Below are 23,872 nucleotides of genomic sequence, written 5' to 3' on the forward strand. Positions count from 1 at the left end.
TAAGTCACCAGATGGACGAAGATGTATTGGCAGACGAAGAAAAAATGGTGCGACAATTTAAACAATTTAGGGGGCTAATATTAAAGAAGAAGTAGGCTTTAAAGCCTACATACAAGAAGAAAGAAGAAGAAGATCTTATTATTAATACAATTTAATAATTCTCTAACATAAAAATTACCACTTAACTTGTTCTACTTCTAATTGTATTAAAATTAAATACTATAGCATTTCACAGTTTTTATGAAGCTCAGTCTATTGAGAGATTATCATCTGCATGTAATTCGTACTAAATTTTTTGTGCTATTCAATACTTAGATAATAACTAATTATGTCAGATTAAGTATTCTAAAAAATCTTAACAAAATCAGTTGGCCATCTGACATTTATTCGATATTTACCTTACATAAATCTGGATTAACTTAATACTTGCTATTTATAAAGTATATTAGCTATGATACATTTCTTATGTAGGCCGAGCAAAGGATTATAACATTAATGATACAAATTAAAAATTATAGAGCCATGTAATCCTTTAAGTAGAAATGTTTGGAAGTTATCATCGTTAAGTAGTTGAAACATGTAAGGAATAGTGTGTGTAGGATAATTTGTGACATTTTTATGGTGTGCTGTAAAAGCAATATGTTTATATCAAAATCAGGTTTTGGAATCGATAAACTAGTACTCCACAGTACTAGCCTCTTTAGCGCATGCTCACTCAATCTTTATATCGTCATGTATCAAATCATTTAGATTTTCCCAGAGAGAATAATGTTGTGTTCGGATCCAGATTTTTTTCAGACCACGGACACGATCAGCTCTGAAAGTATTATGTAGCTAATTCTCTTCTGGCAAGTTCGACGTTTTGACTGTTTTCGAAAGGACACTCTAATTAAAAATCAAATTCTTACTGTCGAGACTTCGATTCAATTTTTATTTAAAAAACTGAGTTCGCGCGTGTAACTGACATTCAAAATCGCCGGTCGCTTCAAGCATTGTTTATGAGAGAGCAGAATATGTTTTACTGCGTACAGATTCTTGGTGAATCGATGTTTACCGTTTCTCTCCACCTAGCGGTTTTAGCGGAAAGTCCGGGGATAGGAGTAGCAACCTTTTTTGCACCTTTTCTGGGGTCCCAAAATTGATAATCTCAACAAAATGTAACTTTTTCCTCTCGTTTAGATATCAAATCTTTGACGACTGGACTAATATTATAAAATAAAACGCAGCAATTAATACTACTAAAAATAAATTCAGGAGCTAAGGGCTAATTAAAATAGGATGATATCGATCAAATGCCTCTTAATGTCAGAAAGTGGGAAGAATCACTGTAAACTTTATATTGCCCATGTCATTGCAAAACGCATTTCGTTCTGTATGCAACTCGATCGAAGTAAGTGTAAAATTGCTACTGATAAATGAGAGGCGCTACATGTACGTGCAGAAATCACAAAGAAATCATCGTCTGCCGTTTCTCAGGCACGGATATTGCGTTAAATTGAATAAATTCCATCACGAAAGACGGTGACGTACCTACCTACGACCACTTTCATATCCTCTAGCACAGATCAAGGATGTACAAATAGTAATAAAAATGTTTTTTACGGAGTTAATAAAATAGGAGAGTTCGTTTTTCAAATACTTTTGCAAAGAAATATGTCAATAAAAGTAGGTAAAATTTATTGTTTTTAAGATTTATGAAGAAGTCATCGAAGTTGGAGTCGGAATTTTTTTGCAATAGAAGCTTCGTTCAAATTTTGTAAACTTTTGATAAGTTTGTTTAGTGTCGTAATAGTCATAACATATTATCTACATATCTATGTATACACATAATTTATTTTCAGATGTTTTTCCCTTGTTTTTAAAATATTGTCATCGGGAACTAGATTAGTCCACGTCGGACTAGTCTGCTACATCCCAGTTTATATTTCTAATTCAATTATGTTTGTTATCTTTCTCTCTCTCTCCAATGGCACTATAGCCTAAATCGAGCCTTGGTCTTCTCCAAACTATGCCTTTAACATTGTCGGTCCCGCTCCAATCATCTCCAGGTTCTCAATCTAGCAAATATTGCGCGTCCGCTGCCACTTCATCCTCCCATCTTTTCCGTAGCCTTTCTTTTGGTCTTGCGCTCTGCATTTTACTACCTAGGGCCCTTTTAGGCAATCTTTTGCTCTCCACTCTCACTACATGACCAGCCCATCGAAGTCTCTGAAGTTTAACGAATTCTGAGATAGGCATCGCTTTGAACCGTTGAGAGTTCATGGTTGTACCTGGATCTCCGTACTCCGTTTTCGTAAATATCTTCCTTAGGACATTTGTTTCAAATACTTCCAGCTTTTTTTTTGTGGTTACTGTCATCACTTATTTTTCTCATCCATAACATACTATATTAGTCTTATAATAGTTTTATAGTTTTTGGAGTGGAACAATGGGCGAGTGAAAATTAAGCTTTGTTTCTCTTTACTATTCTTTGAATTTTTAATTTTTCTGTTCCGTCGGTGCTTAATACAACTCCCAAATATGTAAAACTTTTTACAGTTTCATTATCGTCCACTTATTCAACTATGCTTCTGCTTCCCCTAGATTTTGCCCGTGTGCCCAGTCTCTTTAGCTCCTGTTTTTAATTCTGCGAGACATATTGCTGATGTCATCGGCATAGGCAGTAATCTATATTGATCTATTTGTTAGGAGATTATTTCTTCCTATATTTAACTGTCTTATCACATGTTCTATTTAGTATGCTTCATAGAATGTCCTGCATTCACGAATGTTTCTTTCTAATCAATTCCTCCCATTTTCTGTTGTAAAAGCTTCCCTAAAATATTTGCCTTTCAATTGTTTTGAGCACTATCTTACATTTTATGTTAGATATCAATGTTGATAAATTATTTTTGGAAAATATAGTGCAATAATGGCATTATTCACTCAAATTACAAAAAAATATATATGCTTTGGCCCACTTGAGCACGTAGAAAATACACAGTTGTGTCCTCCGAGGTTCTTCATGTCATCGGCCTCTCTGCTTCTCTTTCTTAACCATGGTCTCCATTGTTGTATTTCGTGGTTCCATCTTTTATCCTTCAGTCGGGCATTGTGCCTGCGAAGCTCCATTTTATTTTCTCAGCATGTTCTCCTGCGTCTTTTACTTTGGTTTTGCTTCTAATCCATTTGTTTGTTTTTTTTTTTGTCTATAAGTCTCACCCCGAGCATTAATCTTTCCATTGCTCTTTGCGCTTTTACTATTTTATCCATATTAGACTTGGTGAGTGTCCACGTCTGTGAACCATACGTGAGTATAGGGAGGATACACTGATCATAAATTCTGATTTTCAAATATTGTTCTATTTTAGTGCTTGCCACGGCGCGATTAGACATAGGTAAACATAGTAATCAGTTGGCTTGATGATTCAGGGGTCTGGCAGATGCTTCGAAGTGTATAGAGGACTAGGATCGTTCCAATCAAAAGTTATCCAGAGAAATGTTTCATAAGCCAGTGTAAAATCTAAAGCGTCTGTGGATATCAATTGAAAGACATGAATTGAATTGAGTTGGTCGAAAGAGTGGATGATTAGTACCGTAAGAGATATGATATCACGCCTTACAACGCTTATTTAATGATGCCTACCAGAAAGCGTTAAATGCAAGAAAACGGAAATAGCATTCAATGTGTGTTTATTTTCATACATAACTGTGAGAAGAGGAGTAAACTAGAAACTAGATTTAATATGGTTCTGAAACTATTTTCTTGTATCATATTGTTTACTGTCCCATTTATAAAATATACAGTATTTATTGAAGTAAGAAAGGCTGGATTTATTCATATGTTAAGCAAGCTGTGCCAGTCGAAGCTGACTGTCAATATAAAACTCCCCAACACCAAAATGTTACATATATTAAGAAACATGGTACATAAAACGGGAAGATATAAAGACATTTGAACTCTGACCACAATAATAATAAGAATTGGACCAGTAGAGCGACTAGTGTAGGAATTCCAAGTAAAATAAACAGTCCTTATTGGCTTGTCAACATTATTAAAAGAAGGAAAGTAGCATTACACTTGGGCTACTGAAACTAAGTCGGAAAAAAAATTGTTAAAGAAATATGAGACGTCACATGAAAGGAGCATTTTGAATTCCACTTTTTTGGCGTTAATGTTGAATTATCCAAACAAAGCTAATTCTTCTTTGTTTCAGATAGCGCTTTACCTCACTCTTATTGATATACTTTGTTTTTCTCAATTTATTTACTTTTTTAATTGAATTGTATAACAAAGATACATTTTAGGTAACGTTTCACAACAATTTTAGAAATCAACTTAACCTAACTTAACCATAAGTCGTTAAATGCAAAACTAATCATTTCGTTTCATTTCATTTCGGTGCGTAAGCGGATAATATTATTAACATTGGCATTTATTGAAAAACATTTTAAGCCAAACGACTATATGAACTACATACTAAACTCCACATTCTTACGAACGTAATGGGAAAGCTGAGATGTTTACACGTTACATCGATGCACCTGTGTACATAAGACCGACTAAGCGTGCCTTAGGGCCCAAGACACAAATTGTCTTTATTTTATATAGTCTCTAAATATAACTTGCACTTAAACCACATCTGTCAGGGTCAATAGGAATATTAATGTTTTCAAATCTGACAAATGTGAGAAAACATTAATTGAAAACGTGTCACAAACGGGATCTTAAAATCGGCAATTATACTTTTCCAAGCTGCAGCATTCTAAGTAGAATAAAAAAATAGTTGTTTTATAAATGCAAAAAATTAAACAACATTAATATAATAACAAAACTTTGATGGTGACAAAAGGTGCAATGATGACAAAGATTTGGGTCACAGAACTATCATGCTAATATTTCGAAATCCACGTGATTATCAGGAACTGAAATTTTACTATTAGACTGAAAAATAAAATATGTAAACGGTGTTACGTTAATATATTATGATTCTAGTTATATTGACTGAATTGAGGAAATATTTGACAATTATTACGGTTTTAATCGGCATGTGATTAATAGATATGTAACTGCAAAATGTTCAAAAAGCTTAATATTTTAAGGGCAACTGTCAGAAAAGATCGGTAGTTGGAGATGGGTAAAATACGTCATTTGATATGACATACGTCATTTGAATACTATATATGATATTTACTGTGATATCTACGTGATATGCGCTTATTAAATATTAAATAATAGTAGAAAGGGCCTCACTTCAGCCCACTTTAACCTTTGACCTCTGACGTCATAAGCCTCTCTGCTTTCATCAGGTAAGCATCTGGTATACGTCTGATATGAGTCTGATATGCGTCTGATATGCGTCTTATATACGTCTGGTACACGTCTGATATGCGTCTGATATACGTCTGATGTACGTCTGATGTACGTCTGCTATATGTTAGATCGTGTTAGATATCTGTTAGCTGACGTCAGATGTCAAAGGTCAAAGTGGGGTGAAGTGAGACCCTTTCTACTAATAATTAGTAAATAATATTAAACAAATGATTAAATTAAAATAAATTAAATTTTACTAAAAATCTTATTAAAATAAAATGAATAGTCCAAGTAAAAGGTCACTCATCTTCGATCCCTAACACTTAGTCAAAGAGTGCTTAAATCTTACAGATTTTATATCTACCAGATCATAAGATTGATTAAAGTCATTTCCTAGTATCTGAATTCTGTTAAAAGAAGATAAGTGTCCATAGTCTGTATGATAGTGTTTTATAGAAAACAAAGCCATGGCTCTAAGAATTCTAGTACTACATCCAAGTTAATAAAACTTAATAAATCAGAATACTCACTAGTATGGTCAAGTAGTTTATAGGAAAAAATTAAATCACATTTATTCCTGTAGTCTTCTAGAGAACTGATATTAATTTAGGCTTTACGTTAGTTCCACCAAAGACATAATTATTCTGTAAGTTTGATATATAAGCACAAATCCGAAGAAACTTATATTGAATTTTTTCGAGGGTGTAAATATGGTTAAAATAGTACGGTGACCATACTATAGAAGCATAAGACAGGATGCTACGGACGAAAGTAAGATGTAAAATTCTCTATGTGGGTACCGAAAGATATCAATAGTTTCTTGTGATAAAACCTAGATTACGGTATGCTTTATTTGACAAATTGTTGATGGGAGGGGTAAATGATAAGGAACTGTCAAAAAACACTCCTAAATCTCTTATTTCAGTCACTCTTAAGAGAAGGTTTTTATTAATGTGATAGTCAAACATTATTTTTAGATTTGCCAAAGTATATAACAAAACACTTAACTTTATTTAACTGGAAACCATTGGAAAGAGACCAATTATTATATTGTCTCTGTCACCATTTTTAGAGTCACCAGAGTCATATAACTGTTACGCCACTTACTAGGAAGGTGTGTAGTCCCAAAGTTAAATTAAATAATGCATCTAAAGGTTAAGATAAACTGTGGACAATAGTCATATAATACAAGATAGACTGATCGTTAACACACCATCCCGTTTCTCCAGTGCGACGGTTAACTGACGCAAAGCAGTCACTGTATGTCTTTCTAATTTACCTGTTTTATCGATCACGTGACCTTAATAACCAATGAGAAGGTTACGGGGACAATAAAAGCGACCCATTAGACAGAGATGCAGGGACTACTTTACATCAGTTTTCTCTGTCGCACTGGAGGAACGCGACTGTATTGCAGCAGTCAGTCTATGTTGTATTATATGTCTATGCTGTAGACACATATTTTTAAGAGATATAAAGGAATATTGTTAGGACCATATCTCAGTATATCCTTAAGACGATTTATAGAGTTTATCCTTTAGAAAGTGAAAATTGAATAAATAGAATGCCATCAGAATTTTTTACTTTAAAATTGAAGTTACTTAAATTACCTTTTTATAAGCGATATACACTAAAGAAATGACTTGCAAACCTATTTGCTATTTTCCCACTTGATCCAGCCGACAAGTCATTAAAATGCATAATATTTGGAATTCTGTGGCTTTTATGCAAGGAGTTTAAATCATTCCAAAATTGTTTTGAAATAAATTTTTCAATGTTGAAGATACAAATCCGTAGTATTGATCTGTTAATGTATTGCATTGTATTCTAATTATGACATATGAGAAGAGAATCACGTCGGGAGCAGAATCGCTTTTCGCATAGAGATGCTCACGAAGATTCAGCTGTTTGATGTTATTCAAGAGGTTTCTTTGGACCGACAACAGTAGTAGAGATGATAGTAGGTACTGTCTGAGTACTTTTTATTCTCCATTGTCTCCTTATTTATACCTTAGGCTCTCTGTACTTAGCGATATTCACGTTGTATTTGACAGGAACATTATTGTAGTAAGGTATCGCTACATCAATTATTATTAATTATATGGTTGGTCTGTGAGAACGGTCCCAATATAGTACAGTTGTAATTCTCAAATATACTGTCAGAGACATATTGATAATAATGGAGAGTGTTGGTTTGCAGTTCCAGCTTGTTGGACTAATTCTTGATGATGAATTTGCTGCACTCCTGATGAATCATGCCGTTCTTTATAATTATTTCCGACATATACCTGGCAACTACGAGTAGATGTTGGATGGTTTATTTATTATTGTATTATTACACAAGGGCAACAAAATAATAAAATATAATTTTATGTGTGCGCCGAAAAAATCACTTAGGGACCAACAAGTGCAGAAACATGCAATGGCTACATTAATAGAAATAAACAAACAACGAAATAATACCAATATAAAAGCTAAATGAAGTTTGTAGGGCTACAGGATATCATCGCTACAACCACCTGCGCGTAAATGTCAGAATGTGAAAGAATGACAAAAGTCTGGCAATAGAGAAATATCACAAATGCCAATTAATGATACGTACATCAAATTGACGACTTAAGTTTAAAAAAAGAGAAATATTTGAATGCTACATTTTTGTCGGGATTTAGGTTTGGAATGGTTTGTTCTTGCCATTTCATCTGCAACCACGGTAGACACCATAGATCACAAGTGAGGGACAAAAGGTTCTCTGCTGCATTGTCTTCGGTAATATTTAACGTAGTTGCTAATAAATCTTAAGGAAGAAATAATTTCAAACAAGACGTGTAAACTTAAAAAAAAATCCATTATGCAAAACCGGCCGCTAAAGCATACACACTTATAATAAGGAAAATATTATTATTTAAATTGTATAATTATAATTTGCTTCTGGAACTTATTCTAACACATATTCTAGAATTACACGGTCAACAGAAATAATTGAACAGAAATATTGTAGAAAAACTATCCCCATTTCTTGACCCCGCAAATTAGGAACGCCCCTGTGAAACAAACATTTATATACCAACAAGTTAAAGCTATTTACGGCAAAGAAGTACATACTTCATTCCATCCTGTCGACTAATTTAACATATACTATGAGGCGAGCTACATCTCAGAAACAAGCTAGATTCAGAATTTGAGCTGATATCGACAGCCAAAACAACGCTGGCCACGATCTCGATCTAAGATAAGAAAATACTGGTCGAAAACAAAAGCGAGAGCCAGAGATATCTCTGATCGTTCGGTTGCGAAATCAGCGATCTAGAAGGCCAAGCCACCCCGGCTTGACAGTGACGAACGAGTCTATTCATCAGACTCTAATAAAAATGTCCTGAGAAAACGAACACTCTGGAGAACTGTGATCAACATCAAGTTAGCTGTAATTCGGTACTAGGAATTCGATCGCTATTGTTTAAAATGGTTTTTAAACATTGTTAACAATGATTTGGACACAATTGAAAATACACTGACAAACTCACAATTCACTCATGTTTATTGGTTAGTCGGTAAAGAAATACGGTAGGTGACAAAAATTTGTCTTAATCATTTGTAATTTTTTCTGTGTTTTCATCATTTCAATAGACTAAAAATATGCAGAAATAATAATTTTTCGATAAATAAATGCTTTGTAAATAAATAAATAAATCTTCTGTGTTTTGGTATGTGTTGTTTAAAATGTCTTGCTCTTTGTCCGATGTAAACTGCACAATTACTAGATATGTATGTATTAATTTATGAACTCTGGTTTTTGATTTATAGTTTGTGTTTTATATCTGGTTGTTCGTAAAAATACAAATATTATTCAGTTCTCTCTTTTGCAATGCGATATTTGCTGTATGTAAAGCCTTGTGCATGACCAGTTGTATTAATGGTGCTTCTGTCTAAAATTTGCACGTTTTTGGATTTGTTCTGTTATTCCCTGTTTCTTGAATCGTTCCACTTTTTTCTATCTCGCTTACGGTCTAATGCATTTTATAATCTTATCAAATAAGTTCCTTTCCTTTAAGTCCAGTGCTTTCTTCTTCCTTTTTAGCCAATGTCCCTCAGGCATCAATGGAGATACACCTCCTCAGAATGTTTCTATGTGCCTAGGTTTTGTGTCGTATTCAGCCATCTATTTAACCGATATTACTTTTAACTGATAGTACCGTCTGGTCATTGGTTAGACTCATTTTTTTAATTCCACATTCTCCATTGCGATGTTTTCTTAGCCCATCAAGTACTGTCCACCCTTTTTACATGTCCGGGATATCTCGATTTACTTTCCATTATAGTTATCATCATCATCATCCTTATCCAGCCTGCGTCCAAAGTTAAACATAGGCTTTCCTCTAATTGTTTCCAGTTCTGTCGGTCTCTAGCTTCCTGCAGCCAATTCCTAGCGATTTTTTTGACGTCGTCTCTACATCGTGTAGGTGGTCTATCTCTGCTTCTTCTGTCAGCTCGTGGTCTCTACGCAGTAATTTTTCGGGTCCACCGCCCGTCATTCATTCTGGCAACATGGCCAGCTCAATTCCACTTCAGCCATGCTATGCGCTCTATGACATCTGTGACCCTATTCTTCTTCTTATTTCTTCGTTTCTAAATCAGTCTTTGAGAGTCAGTCCAAGCAGCGAGCGTTCTATTCATCTTTAAGCCACTGCTGAACATAGGCCCCCCGTAAATAATTCCATTGCATCTGATCTTGAGCACCCTTAATCCAGTTGTGCTGGATGTGCTTGATGTCGTTTCACCACCTTGTTGAAGGACGTCCGCGATTACTATAAGCATCGTTTATCTCCTGTAGTCCTAGAATATTTGCATAAATATGATTCTGAAATATTATCAGTCACATGGAGCAAGTGGATCAAGATCTACGAGCTCTCAAGGGAGCCAACTGTAAAAACAAAGCTAAGAATGGATGAGAGTGGAAAAAAATCAGGATGTATATTTCCGTGCACAATGCTATATATTTTTTTTTGTACTATATTTAAAAGATAAATGTGATGCTTACTTTTCTACTTTTATTTTCTAATCTACGTTGCTCTGTGTTCTAACTGGTTTCTGCCTGGCTTCTTTACTCTCTTTGTAAAAAAAAGTAAACTATGTTTTGCTAAAATGTAGTATTTAGTACACGTTGTAGTTCAAACCGCGCCTCTAAAATTGTCAGTACCACGTTCGATTAAATTATCTCAACCAACATCAGATTTATTGAAATCTTAACTTGCCACATAAATTTGTGCTAGCATCTATTCGTGATATTCATCCATCAACTTTTAATACCAAACTTTAGCTGTCAAAAATGAAAATGAAGTAGATGGATGGCTACTTTCAGATCGAAAGAATACTTGCGTGATTAGTGTCAGGTCTTAAGTAGTATTTCAATAAGCTTTTATTGAAATGTATGTACCCACAATCAAATATTATAATGGTGTAACCATCAGTGGATAATGTCTATTCAATTTTGTTAATTTTTTTTTATTTTTGATTATTATTTCAGATAATTTAACTCGAAATTTGATTGTAAGATTTATCATAAGTGTTTAATTTTTTAAGTGGGTTCCAAACGATAACAAACACTTTTAAATTACAGTCTTGTGCGAAAAAACATTGAAAAAAATTAAATTGTCTTATAGAAAATAAGTCCTACCTTAACATTATATAATTCGTGAAAACATCTAGCAAAATATCACACTCTATCTGGAATTTGCATTACAGTATCAACCATTATTGTTTTCTTTTGTAAAATCTATTTCCGGAAATCTAGCTTTTGCAATGGGCGTAGGAAATTTCGACACTAAGCAGGTAGCGACTAAAATTTAATGGCAATTTTCGACACCAGCCCCAATTCCCGTTTTTATCTTACAGGTATATTCGACACCAAATAAATATAGCTGCGACATAAATAAAATACCATAATTAATTTATTTATTTATTTTAATAAAAGTAATGTGCATTTTATTTCTTTATAACTGTAATAATATCTAAATATAATACAATTAGTACCTAATTTTTGTACATTTTACCGTTAATATACTTGTATACAATGATTTATTTGTTATTATAGGAATGATAAGATACAGCTTTTACAAAATCTGACCTACGTATTTGTTGGGATCGTAGTTTATCCATCATTTTCTCCAAAAATGCCAATTTAGCCTTAACAGTAGTATCTTTGATTTTTGCTGGTATATGTAAACTATTTATTTTGACATAAGTGTCTACTTGAAATTCTTTTAACTTTTCAATAAAAATAAAAATAGAAGGATGTGTTGAATAAAAAGAAGAATTAAATCTCGAATGAAAGGATTCACAGGCATTTGTGGTCCTCGCAATAGACGGATTCTGATTAGACCATATGTGTGGTGGAAATAGAGCGCTATCGAAAATGTAATTTTCCAGTAAATAATCTGCATATATATCAAGTGTTGCGTTTATAGGTTTATATGACATTAAATCATAAAGAAAGCATTCTTCAACTTCTGCTTGATTTAAATAAGTTAAACCAAACGTATGCCTTAACCATTTTCCAATTTCTGAATTTGTATCCTTATATTCTTGTACCAAACCCAAAGATTGAATTTTTTTAAACCAGTTTTGGTGTAAGTGAAAACGGCATCCACTAATTTTTGCATTGGGCCACATATAAAATAAAGCACAGTGAATTGCTTTTTCAAAGTCCACAAATATTTCAGTTGGCTCTAATGATAATTGAAATGTTTCAAAAATCTTAGACCTTAATAAAGAAAATAAATTTTTGTATGTCATTGACAATTTGTCCTTTAACAAACAGTATGCTAAAGGAACATAATGTCCATTTTCCAAGCCATGTATAGTAAATAATTGTAGAAAATATTTGGTACTGTATGAAAATGTACCATCCATATAAAAAGTTTTTAATTTACACAACAAACGAATAGTTGTCTCGCATGAAAATACAATTACATTTAATTCAGGATGATTTAAAAACAAAAAACTTTCATTGCGACAGGTTTTAGGAGAATAATTACTAACCCCGTTATAGACTTCTGATATACTTCTTGGTAACGGACCTGGTAACAGTTTACGACGACAGTTGTAAATGTTCTTTCTTATGCTAGCTATGTCAGGAACCGTCAGCAAATTGGCATCACACTCAGCAACAGCAGTTCTTGTAATTTTGGCAGGCTTTTCCGATATGTCCTCTTGGGCTTTTCTTTTACATGCATTGGTTACCATCTTTACTTCAAGCTTTTTTGGATCGGCTTCATGATTATGTACCAAATCACTTCTTGTGATGGTGAGGTCCTCCCTCACAGCCTATTGTAAACACTTTTGCGGAACACTTAGTGTTTCTTTGGATGCAGCGCCAAAATATCTCGCCGCTTTTTAACACTTTCTGTTTCGAGAACGAATGATGCTCCACCACTAATAAATCTCGACCACGAGAACTTTTTATCAAACTCATTTTTTAAATATCCGTATACGTGCACAAGTCAACGTTAAACAAGAAATAAATTACAACTGAAATAATTTAGTCACAAGTACACAAGTGCCACGCCCCCCGCCGTGACAATAAATATTGGGAAAACCCGCTTGTCCTGCTTGGGTGCAAATGTCCATTGCCGCTAATTACCTACCTACCTGCTTTACGCCGCGGTGTCGAAATTTCCTATAATAAAATTTTACCCTTCGATTACCCCAGGTACAAAGACAATTTGGTGTCGAAAGTTCGCCCGCCGTTTGCAATAGCTCAGAGATTTTCCAATCAGATTAAGATTCGGTACTTTTTGTGACCATTTAGGCACGATACTTTAGTTCTTGAAATATTTCATCATTTAGACAATTGACATGGAGCCGAATCTTGCTAAAAAACAACTTTATTTGAGTTTACTTATCAATCTAATTCTAACAATTCTCTACATTTTTGTTAGTTCACCATACCTTCTATGAGCACAAGGTATCCGTTACCTTTAAAAGGGAAGTAGGTCCAAAGCGTTTATCCTCCCACTGAATTGCACTCTTTAAGCAATCTTCTTCTAAAGGTGCCTATCTTCTAGTGATATTGGCGACCACATTAACCCAACTTATTCTATTTACAGCAGCTTGAAATAGGTCAGTTGTTGTTAGACCAGTCCATTTTCTAAGATTATTCAGCCAGGATATACGTCTACGGTCAGGGTTTCCCTTGCCCTCAATCGTACTTTGTAGAATCAACTGTAGAAGCCGGTATTTACTATTACGCATAATGTTTAAGCAATACCGGATGTCAAATTTTTGTAGTCACTTACCCTTAACAAAAAAGATACAGCTGTCTTTCTACCAAGAAATGGCTTACATCTAATAGCGACACTTTCAAAAATCTGTAACAGTCCAGTTCAGATATTTGTTACTCAATCATATCCATTTTTCATCACTGTAACAGTCAATAATTGTTTTTTACGATTTAATTATTTTTCTTGCACCTGAAGTCATTTTCGTACGGAGAAGTAATGGACCAAAACTCTGTCGACTCCATAATGTGCTAAGTATTACTAAGGTTCTTGGCTGATTTTGCTAATGGTTTAGTTTACTTTCACTTATTCCTTAATGCTGCTTTTTCGTCTGCATTTCACTTTTGTGTCCAACTGTCTCTTTTTTGCTTCAAATTCTTATTTGCAACTCCTGAATTACCCATTATACTTAGTCAAAATCTTGTCATTCATGTGGTTCACTCAAAGCAACAACGCATTGGTGCGCGTTTTGTCAGAGCATGACACTACTTTGACATATACTTTTGCCAACTTCTAAAAACTTAAAAATGTGAAAAATTCATGTGTTTACATAAATTTGCGCAATAGTATAACATGTCTTTATTTAATTTTTGTTTTTGTAGTAAATATAGTGCCCCTAAACAATCGACCTTTTAAAAATATTTATTATAAGTACTCATAACGTCACTAGATATTTATCCTCATCTATTAACAGACAGGAAATACCTACATATTGCTTAAAAAAATATTTCTTTAGTAGATATATACATAACGATTTTGTAAAAGAACCAGTTTCATCTCATTTAATTTTCCAGTAGGCGGTTATTAAGGAATCTAAACAGACGCCGTCATCGAAGTCACCGCCTTCATTTAGCTCCTAGACAGTCTGTGCTCTTCTTACATAATATGCATGAAGTATTGCTATCAACATCAACTAAAACTGTTTAGCATAACAGGTAGTACTCCGATTCTGTGGGCGTTTTGGCGACAATTATTCTCAATCGGCCGACAACAAAACACCATCGATTTGGGTTCGGATGACCCACAGCCTGCTAAACATTTGCACCTGTGCATCGGCATCGTAGTAGGCTATTGACCGCCACAGGCGTAGCTTTTATCATATACGATACTCGATGAGCGACTCGTCTTTCCAGTTTGTTGCGAGATCAGAGTCGGGGAGAAGAACACACAAAGGGAAGCTTTTGACTTACATTTCAAGTCACAAGATATTATATAATCACTGTTTACATCTCAAAATTTGACGATAATCAAGGAATATAAAAGACAAACTTTATCAATATGTTTTGCTCATTACCTTTGATTTGATTTACTACTAAAGGAATCAGCATATTTAAAAAATCTAAAAAATATTCACCGATCGATATTACTTTGAGTACTACATATAAGAAAAGCGTTTTATATAAAGGTTTTTACAATACCTTTATATAAATCACTGACAGATTGCCTTTTCTTATAGTAGATACTCAAAAATGATATTGATCGGTGAATATTTTTTTTATTTTCGAAATGTGCTAACTCCTTTAGTAGCAAATCAAATCTAAGCTAATATGCTGGCTTAAGGGAAACTTAAGTTTCCCACTTGTAGTTTGATGAGTTACTTCTCCATAAAAAATTCTTCTTAATCTCCTCTTAGGTTTATTATCCAACGTCTTTTAAGTCTACTATCTTGTTTTTCTAGTACTGGTTACAGTAAAGCATTTTGAGAGAATGTAGGTGCATTTTGACGGAACAGTAGCCAGTCGTAAAGTTTGAAACTTCTTTCTTTGATAATGGTATTAAAATATGATTATATGACGGTCTTACTGTTTACTGAAACTTCTACCGTGTACCTCAAGTAAAGTAGAGGCCCAGTGTACTGCTTAATGGTACTCAGATTTTGTGAAAGAACTGTTATATCTTCACTCACTCTTACCTACTACGTTTTTATCATATAAGTATGGCTTTAACAGGTAGAAGTAGTTTATTGGCAGATGTTATTGAATTTTATACGAGAGTTCTCTATGCTAAATCTTATCGAAGGCTTAGGAGTAGATATGCAACATTCTCTACGTTCTAAAGCATTGTACTAGGGCGGTCCTATAAGTACTTAGCCTACTACAAAACAAAGAGGAACATTTTGGAAAAGTGTTGATTTATTTCTCAATATAGTATCCTTTTAGTTTATACACTTAACCCAGCGATGCTCTAACTTCTTTAACATGTCTGAAAAATACGTTTTCTCGAGGTCTGCAAAGTAGTCTTCAGTGGCGGCGATGACCTCCTTATTCGAATTAAATGTCTGCCCAGCGAGTGCCTTTTTCAAGTTTAGAAACAAAAATAAGTCGCACGGGGCCAAATCTGGAGAATACGGTGGAGGGGCAACAGTTAATAGCCCAATTTGACTAATTTCGCCATGGTGACGGCAGAGGTATGAGAAGGGGAAAAGGGTTTTTTAAAGACTAAGCATGATAATTTCAGTCTGTATTTCTTTTGTAGTGAATACATAAATTGATAGTGTATTTTATTTATTAGAATATTTTACAGGTGGGCTTTTATTTCAACTCTAGGTCGTTGTACTCGGTGTAAAAACTTAAGTTGGGCATTCAATATACCCTGCTTTTTTTGAGGTGGGGGCATTCAATATACCCTGAGTTTTTCTTTTTTACTTTTGCTTTACTAGGGATTGGATATTTTTATATCTTGAACCGAATATATATTTTACTTTCTTTGGCAAATAGGTTTCCCAATATAATTGCCAGTACTGTTTAAAAACGTAATGTTGACAAAAAAGATCCAATTTTCTCTGTGCTATTTTGTTCTATTCGGTTTTATTTATTCTTGTCCTTAAGAGTTTTGTTTTCAGACATTTAATTTTCTTTTATAGATTTCTTATTAAATTTTCTTTAGTTTTACTTAGCTTTAGCATTGGAATTCACTTGTTATATTTCTATTCAATTTATTTTCTCTTTGTGAATAGGTACTTATATTTTTTGTCAGGTTTGCATATTCACTTATGTCTGATGCGTTATTTTTCATTATTCTTCTTTAGACGTGATTTATCAAATTCATTATTATGCACCGCATCGTTGTTGTTTTTTCTTTATACCTAGTAATGCTTAAATTTCTGATTAGGTTTTCCTGCAATATTTTATTAAGAGAATTATATGAAAAGTATGTTATTTTAAATTCAAAACAATTAAATACACTGCAGACTATACTGTTAAGCGCAAAATAATTATAGCTATTTAGCGAGTTCTCTCTGTTACGCCCTTGTTAAAGTTACTTCTACAACCGCTGCCGCAGAGGCCTTTTTTCTCCCGTTGAAGATATTGTTAATGCAGGCGCCGGGCAAAACTGATGAATAAAAATCATTGATCTCGATTCTTCTCGATTCTTTCTCGGTAATGATAATTACTCTTCATTGCCTGTAACAGTTATCGCTATTTTTTCCTGAATTACAATTCTTTTGCTCGCAATTACGTATCGTCTCCTCGTTCCTCATAAATACAGGGTTATTCATTAGTATTGTCTGCGTTAACATTCTTTCAGTTGTTAAAGAAAAAACGAAGGTTTGATTCGTAGATACAAGGAATTTTATAGTAACTGCCGTGGTTGTCGGCAATGACGATTTGCGTGTAAAGATATTCGCAGAAAAACAGTGGCGGGAATCTTTAATGATGTAATGTAATAATGTAATTTATATAATTTATATCACCTACCTATGTTTTTTATCTTTATTAGACAACACCCTAATATGGGATTATTGTTTTCAGCATTTTAACTTTGTATCGTGACCTGATGATGCTTTGCATATTATAGAAAGCGAAACCGGTCGTCCGATTAGTTAAATTAAATTGATTGTGAGTAAGTCTAACTTATTATTTCTTTCACCTTTTTAAAAATATTTACTTAACTTGCGTATTATTTTTATAACCGAAGAAACAAAAATGCCTTAAGCAAGCAATTAGCAAAAACACGCATTTCTTGAGTGACATCAAACAATTTCCGTATTCTTGTAAGTATCTAAGCCAGTATGTCTGTAGCTAGAAACAATAATGCCTGGAATTCTTGCAGTCGTTTAGAATATTAAGCAATTGATTCACAATGCATTTGAACTCAATCGAAGGCAGTCAGCAATGGCAAATGGGATAACAATGGCTTTGTAATTGTACCTATTCTGTTAACATAGTCGAGGAGTTGTTAATGTGGACACAGCTGTCGAAGAATCAATTTCGAGAAATTATAATGTACTGTTTGTGCATAAATCGTGAGTATGGTTGTCATGTAACGAATTAGAAATTCAGTGAAGCTATAAAACTTTATTTACGATCTCTATCTTGATTTTAAAAGTTATAACTATTGTGTGTATAAAATATTTACTACTTTAAAATAGATTATTGATTTTCAAGGACTCCTACAACTCTTGAGACTTATGAAAGTTTATTAACAATTTTAATATGGTGTTAGTCCTCTTTCCTCTTCGATACAATGAAGTATACTAGAATAAGGCAGAAAGAAAGGTTAAGCTATTAATGGGAAGTCATTCTAACCTCTAAAATGTCATTTTACTGTTTGATTCTTCCTAAATTCTCTCCAACATAATGATATTAGACATATTTGTACAATTTTGTGAAACACTAAATATTTTTCTAAATTGTATTTATGTTTAAATTATTAAAGAAAGAAAAACCCTTAAATTTACAAGCATAGTAATTTTTGGTTAATGTGGATGAATACTCGTACCATAAATCGACGACGTATATTTGACATAAACGTTTTGATTTCATTCATATAATTGAATGAACGCATGCGCAAAAGAACCAACGGACCGAGTGTATGTAAAATAACATTTTACAAGTAGAAAATATAAAAAATGAAATAACTACGTAAAAAAATAAATAATTTGTAAACCGCTGTCTGCCAATTCGCTCTTTTCTTTCCTTTATTTCAAATAATCACTCTACATATGGCGTGATAGTATTCGAGTAACTCTTGACAATTGATGTATTGTTCTCTCACAACAGAGATAAATTGAAACATAGTTCCGAGGTCGCCAGTTACATTAATTCTTCCGACAGGAATATGAATACAATACAATAATCTGTGAAGTTTGTCGGTAGACGTTATTTACATGAGTCATATGGAGCAATTCAATAAAGTCCGACTTGAAAAGGTAACCTGTTTGATAATGATTTTAACATGCGTGAATTTGAAATAGTGTCTGGTTTGAACTGCAATATCGGTATTAAAGATGATTCTGGTGAGATACGTTTTTATATTGTCTTCGAAGCGATTATTTACTAAAGTAAAATAGAGTTGTGAAATAAAACAACTTTCCTCATCATCCAGCCTTTTGCGTCCACTGCTGGACATAGGCCTCCCTCATTTTTGTCCATTGTGCTCTATCTTGAGCACTTTTCACCGAATTTCTTGACATTTTCTTTAGATCGTCAGTCCAACGAGTAGGGGGTCCTCCTCTACTTTTTTTGTCTAACATCGGCCTCCACTCAAGCAATCTCTTCGTCCACCTTTTATCACTGATTCAGGTGACGTGTACGGTCCAGTTCCATTTGAGTTCATCATCGGTAACTTCTGTTTTTCGTCTTAAGTCTTTATTTCTACCTCGGTCACGAAGCGACATACTCAGCATTGACCTTTCCATTTTCCTCTGAGCTATTTGCAGCGTTTTAGAAGTTGTAGCATTACAAACAGTAAATTCTTGTATAAGTATAAGTTATTTTTTCAAACCTTACATTGTTCTAGTTCTGTAAGGAACACACTAAGATAGGTTTTTGATTTTTTTGCAAAATTTATACAAATTATTGCTTAAAAATTACGGATTATTAAGCAATTTCTGCAAGTAACGTAATGTTGAGAAATTTTGAGCATCTTCATAAAACTGACAGTAAAACAGCTATACATCACAACCGTAACTTAAATCTATGAGCTAACAAGTACTTGCTACTACCTTTCAGATGTTTTGATGAATTTATCTGACGTTTAATACCTTTCGTTTCGCATTTACCACCATATAACAACAACCTGTATTTATCGCAGGTGGTTTGTGAATTCTAACGTAAAAAGTCCCCTCAATTAGCATTTACGATGTATGTATTAAAATTGTAAAAATCTATATTGCGCTGGACAAGTTTACGATGCATAACTACTGCTTTTAACATATCTATTACACTATCGTTACACCTTATAATTAGTACTACACAATAAATATAAATCATAGAAAAATCGAACTTTTAAGTGAAAAACAGCAAAAATTTCAATATTATTTATTACGCTCTTCCAATCAGAATTATTGAATTCGAAATAACTAGCAGGGAACAGTCCTTAAGGAATAAATAAAAAAAAAGTCCAGTTGGCTTCAAATACAATGTTCAGCTGAACCACGAAATACAGATATGGGGTGGCGTTTCAATATTAAACAATTTGATAAGACTATTTTATATTTGAAACCGCAAAATATTGTATTACTTACTTAAACAATAAATGACATTTGCTTTTATATCGATTGATCTATCTTTTAAACCGTAATTTTATAGTCATTAGAAACAAAAAACTGATGAGAATTATTTTCGACAATTTCTAGCCACTGGACTTGAAACGAGTTTGTAATTCAGTCGCATTGTGTTCCAGTCTTATAAATAAAGGTACCAATACGCGTATTAAAAATTAGTTTATGAAATGGGGACGGTTCAGTGTAGTACGAGTAAATAGATTAGATTGACACCGGAATCCAAAGTGATAGATTGTAAACTACTATCTTTCTATCTCCTATTTTCCTTCCTGAAAATAATCGAATTAATATTAAACAACGTGCAAGTGAAGCTACTGGAGTATCCGTACGCACAGTGAAAAGAATAATTTAACAAGCGAATACCTTAAAAAAAGCAGATTCAAATAATTCACAAGAATTTACAGCTACAACATCCGCTAACTGTGACAGACTTGAGGGACTACCATAAACAGTTCATTAATAATACAATATACCATTTTCATAAGACTGAAGGTCATGTTTCATTAAAGCATTTGCAGAAAAGACTTTGAGAGGCGTACGAGTCGAGCTTTATTAATTGAACAGAATGACATTCGTGCTCTATGTCTTAAGTATTTGGACAATATTAAATACTTAAGAAGATAAGCCAAATAAATATGTTGACAAAACCTATATATATGCAGGGTACACTACGCTGGACAGCTGGCGAGATCATACTGGTAAAAGATTGGTCAAAAACATTTCAAAAGAAAGTTGGTTATCATAAATGATGGTGGGAAAATGGTGTCATGCCAAATTTCCTTTGTAGTTTTACGTCGGGTGCCAAGTCGGGAGACGATCATAATGGCATGAATGTAGAAAATTACTAAAAATGGTTAAAAAAACAGTAGTTATTCTTTAATTTGTCAGTAGGATGTGTTGCTGTTACTGACAATACTTCGTATTGTCTACCATACTGTAGAAATTAATTGAGCACCTAACAGGAATTAGGAAACAGAAAAAACTTATCATTTGTAACATCAATGTTAACACCGCAACTACTGTATGAAATTAGCCAATCTTCAACATCATATTATGATAATCAAACAGAGACAAATTTGACTATTAAAAATATTCAAAATTTAAACGAAATTTTATCCTTAAATCAAACATAAACAAATGTGACTGGATCAGTTTACATTAGTCAACCAAACGATTAGGTTGTTAATATTCAAATTGCGAACTGAAAGAAATATTCATAATTTCGTTTTTTTTTTTCGGCTTTTTTAATATATTATTGTTTACAATTTCCAATTCAATCCTTAGGTATTCGTTATGAGAAGTTTTTAATTTTAGTATTTGTATACAGCTGGGGAAAACACATGCATAAAGTGTATTTTTTTCACTCACCGAATTGCCGGTCAATCTTTCCATTCGTGAAAAAAAGTACCACTCTATGCATTTGCTGCATAAATTACTATTATATAAAGAGTTAGGATAAAGTATAGAAGTAAATATTCTTGAAACGAAAAAGATAATATTCATGAACCTTTGCATGCAAGTACAATGAGACATAAAGCATCGAATGGTATATTTAAGCCAATCAGTACAGCAGACGACGTAACAGTCGAGGAATTTTATGAAAATTTGGAAACAACAACTACCAACATTTCAAGTAAAAACAGAGAAACACAACCTAAAAAATGCACTAGAAAAGTTTCGACCGCTTAATCAAGTTTGCTATCACAAATAACTATTCTATTATAAATACTCCATTTAAACACCATGTATGCCGACTTTATACTTGGAAAAGTCCAGGAAATAGGTCTAGAAATCAAATTGACCACATCCTCACTAATATTCGCTGGAGATCATCAATCCAAACAGTCAGATCATATCCAGGAGCGATATGTGGATCAGATCATACTCTCCTTGTAACTAAAATAAAGCTTAAACTTAAAGCGTCCCAAACAAGGAGAGAGAAAAAGAGGATAAAACTAAGAAAAAAGGAGGTTCTCCAAGTAGTGCAGAAAAGTATGATCTCTATTGGTAAGGGTACATCACAAGAAATATGGAAGACTATTAAACATTGTGTAACAATACCAATCGATCGCCCAAAGGTAAATAATCCAGTGAAAAAAAAAACACTGGATAACAGATGAAAAACTTAAAATAATTGAAAAACGAAGAAATCTTTGTTAAAGTGGTCTACATAGTGAAAGGGAAAAAGCTAGTTTAAAAGACCTCAGCAAAGAAATAAAACAGAGAGGCAAGGCTGAATAACAACAATACTATCACAATAAATGCAAAGAAATTGAGAGACACGATCAAAACGATCAGCCAACAGATGGACTAAGAAAAATATGATACATGATAGTTTAAAGCCAGAACTTTAACCATTGAAGACCATACAGGAACCCTGAGCACCAACAGAGAAAATATACCAAAGACATGAAGAATATATTGCAGGGATTTATATAAAGATGATCAACGCCAGGAACTTGTTCACCAAACTCCTCAAAAAATCGAAGAAAAAAATAACATACTCAAGAATGAAATAAGACTGATAGTAAACTCAAGTATAACAAAGCACCAGGTCCAGAGATGATAACAGCACAAACGCTCAACGCTACAGAAGAAACCGGAATAAAATTGCTTCACTTGCGCTGAACAAAATATGGCATTACAAGCAATGACTTGATGACTGGACAAATCTAAAATAACCACAATACATAAAAAAGCATCGGCTGCTTTCATTACTTGCGACAACTATAGAACCATCTCTCTTATCTCACATGCCAGCAAAATAAAGCTACACATAATCAATGAGAGACTGAAAACTTTCCTACAAAGAGAAATACACCAGAATAAACTAGATTTACCAACTAGGTAGAGGTACTCGAGAACACCTTCTGAACATAAAACAAATAATAGAAAAATCTAGGAAATTCAATATCCAACTATACATTTGTTTTATGGATTATCGCAAAACGTTCGACAGATTCAAATGTCAACACTTATGGCAGATACTAAACGGCTATCCAGCAAAGCCCATCTCCAACAATTAAAATACATGTTTGGACATGTTATGAGAGCAGACATAGAAAACATGGAAAGACTTATTATTCAAGGAAAGGTAGAAGGCAGAAAATCACGAGGAAGATCCCCAACAAGATGGATCGATTAAATTAGAGGAATGTGCAAAAGATATATGCATTAGTTAAAAGAAATGACCAGAGACAGAGATCTTTGGAGACGGACAATACACGACGACATCACGATGGCCCTCCGGAGGGTTAGGATTGAAAATTTAAGTGAAAAAATCGTATTGAAATATTAAGAATTTCTTTTACCCAACATGGCATCCCAATTAAATTGAATAAGTTAAGGGTATTTCCGTTGAATCCTAAAGTAGAATAACAAAAAAAGGCGCTAAATGCATCTTTGCATACAAAGTTTGATGGGTAGTTCAAGTTTTATGTGTCATTGTCTTTGATTAAAACAACTAAGGGGTCAGGAGAAGAACCAAGACGACTGACGTCATGGAAAGGATAACCAGACTAAAATGAAGATAGGCAGGATACAGCTAGAATGACGGATGGGCGATGTACAAAGAGTTTATTGAAATGGAGACCAAGGGAAGGCAAAAGAAACGTCAGTCGACCACCTACATGATGGGCTGATGATTTAAGTAGAACAAATAAAAACTAGATGAGAGTGACACAAGATAGATAAGGTTGGAAACACGAGGAAGAGGCCTATGTTCAGCAGCGGAATTTTGAGGCTGAATGATGATGATAATGACAAAGTTTCATGATTAGCGTATTTTTTGTATCAATG

The 23,872-nt window shown here is 33.6% G+C and overlaps 1 protein-coding gene across 1 annotated transcript in view; it reads right to left on the minus strand.

The window, feature by feature from the left end:
- Window positions 1-23,872, minus strand: part of Ser (protein serrate) — a 508,706-nt gene that overhangs the window by 130,414 nt on the left and 354,420 nt on the right. The window lies entirely within an intron of this gene.

This window comes from Diabrotica undecimpunctata, chromosome 1, assembly GCF_040954645.1.
Source record: "Diabrotica undecimpunctata isolate CICGRU chromosome 1, icDiaUnde3, whole genome shotgun sequence".
NCBI lineage: Eukaryota > Metazoa > Arthropoda > Insecta > Coleoptera > Chrysomelidae > Diabrotica > Diabrotica undecimpunctata.